This window comes from Coffea eugenioides, chromosome 4 (assembly GCF_003713205.1).
Source record: "Coffea eugenioides isolate CCC68of chromosome 4, Ceug_1.0, whole genome shotgun sequence".
Classification (NCBI taxonomy): domain Eukaryota; kingdom Viridiplantae; phylum Streptophyta; class Magnoliopsida; order Gentianales; family Rubiaceae; genus Coffea; species Coffea eugenioides.
The window spans coordinates 21366668-21369307 of record NC_040038.1 but is presented as its reverse complement, the minus strand read 5'-3'; positions in this window follow the sequence as shown (position 1 = coordinate 21369307).

The following is a 2640-nucleotide window of genomic DNA, read 5'->3' as shown; positions in this document are numbered from 1 at the left end:
TATATATTATCTGTCAAACTTGATATGTATTTGTGATATGTATTTGTGTAATTGATTATCTGCCTCCTTGATCTGGCGTGTTATGTGCGTATATGTTTACTTGTGTATTTGGTATGTTGGAATTGGTGCTTATTTAATTTACTGTGTTTATTCACTAAAATACCTTTTGGGGAAAAGAAAAGAAAAGAGAGAGGGAAAAACATATCTATAGACGGGAGACGTAGTCGTGGACGTGGTCGAGGCCGGGGAACTGAGCGGACCCCGGAATCAAGAGGAGAAAGGGAAACGTCAGCCGAGCAAGGGCAGGGATCAAGAGCTGCGACTGGAGACCAAATGGCAACGGCAATGCAACAAATGACGGATATCTTGGCAAGACTAGTGGATCAACAAGGCCAAATACCCGTAAACCAAAATTGAAACCCTGAGATGGGCGAGGATAAGGCTCTTGAAAGGTTTCAAAAATTTGCTCCGCCAAAATTACTTGGAGGGCCCGATCCGGACGTGGCTGAACAATGGATAGAAACCATGGTTAATATCTTCACAGCCCTAAACTACACTGAGCAAAGGCAAGTGAACTTTGCAGTATTTCAATTTGAGGGACCGGCCCGATCATGGTGGAACGTAATTAGAGCAAAGTGGGAAAGAGAACAGATCATCTGGACATGGGCGAACTTCATAAGAGAATTTAACGAGAAATACCTCCCACCTTTAGTCCAAGAAAGGAGGGAGGAGGAGTTTATTGGGTTATGCCAGGGAACGTTAAGTGTGGCTGAATATGAAACAAGATTTACAAGATTATCCAAGTTTGCTTCTGAACTGGTAGCCACTGAACGGCGAAGAGTAAGACGGTTTATACAGGGACTGAATTTGGACATCCAAGAGGCGTTAGCCGCGGCGCAAGTGAATACCTTTACGGAGGCCCTTGAGAAGGCTCAACGAATCGAGAATGCAAAGGCACAAGTAAAAGCCTCCCAAACTCGGAAAAGAGGTGCAGTTGGTAGTGTGATTGAAGAACCTCCTAGTGAATCAATAGCACCTTCTAAAATGCAGAAAGTGACTTTTTGTCCTACCCGCCATGGACAGTAGGGGCGGGAAATGAAAGGTCTACCAAAGGAAGCCAAACCGGACATGGGGAGACTTATCCAGAAAGCCAAAAGAAGGCTTCCTACTTGACTTGTGGCTATTGCAGAAAGGCCAATCATACCGAGAACGATTGTTGGCGGAAAGGGCGGAAGTGCTTGATTTGTGGGAGTGGTGAGCACCAAGTTAGCAACTGTCCGAGGAGACAGTCACGCGGAGGTAGCATTCCGCAACTGGAAGGAGCTAAAGCAAAACAAGCAAATTAAAGAGAGAACCGAACTAGTGGGCCAGCAAAAGTGTACGTGTTAGGCAACCAAACAGTTCCGGACTCGTCTGAGGCAAATGAAGGTAAAATTTCGAGGGCAAAATTTTTTTAAGGGGGAGAGGGTGTGAGACCCCGTACTTTTCTCATTTTTCGGGTTTTATTTTTATTTAATGACATATTTTCTGCATTTTCTTTATTAGGAAAATTTCTAGATAATTTTTATGAGTGAATATTCTTTTTTTAGATGATTTTCAAGTATCGGTTAGTTTTTGAGAAATTAAGAGCGTATATCGGACCTGGGACCCGCTAGTGCGAAATGTTCGGAAAAATTCGGCCAATTAGGTTAAGTTTTGGATACCGGATTTATTTTACCAAGTGTTAAGAGATAATTCAAGGTTGTTATATGGATGAGAGTGGAGAGAAAAAAGGATAGCCAAGCATTAATGAGGGTGACAAGTGTCACTTTGTGATTTGATTAGACTTTGACCTTTGGACCAACTTTACCAATAAATCAAAATTGACCAAAAACATCTTCATTCTTCTAGCATCTTGGCCGAATTCTTGAGGAGGAAAAACAAGAAGAAAGCCTTCAACTCCAACTCCATTTCTTGCTCAATCTTGTGAATCAACCGTTAAAATTTCAAATTCCTCCACAAAAGTCACTTGTTTAGGAAGATTGAAGGTAGTGGTGAAGTGATTGGAGAAGGGAAAGGACTAAGCCATCACCTTTCTTGAGATTTCAAGGTATCATGTCTAGCAATCCTTTCTTTGTTCTTAATAATGTTTAATTAGTGACTTGTGTTAGTCTTAGAGCTCGATTGTGCAAGGTTTTGTGACTTTTGGTGAAGATTGGTGAATTTTCATAATTATTCATGATTTTTCTGTTTTAATATGATTCATATGTTGTGGCCATGGATGATGATTAGATATGATCTAAAATGAAGTTAGAGGATGTAAATTGTGGTTAATTGCGGAAAATTTCCGCATTGAACGGAAATTTAAGAAGTTAGGGTTCCAATTTTCACCATTCTACCTGGCACTGTTGCACCTAGTTAGAGGTCGAATTAGCCTTGGGTTAAAACATGAAAGTTGTAGGGAATGATATTTTAGAGATGCCTGCAAAATTTTAGGTCAATCAGAGCAACGTAGCTTGAGAAAAGATGAAATTACCCTTGCTATCCTGGTTTTACCCGAATTTGAGAATTGCTTCTGTAATGGGTTATTTTGGTTGGGAATGCTTCTAAATTAGTTGTTGAGGTCTTCTGATGAATTGTATCCCTGTTTCTTATCTTTCG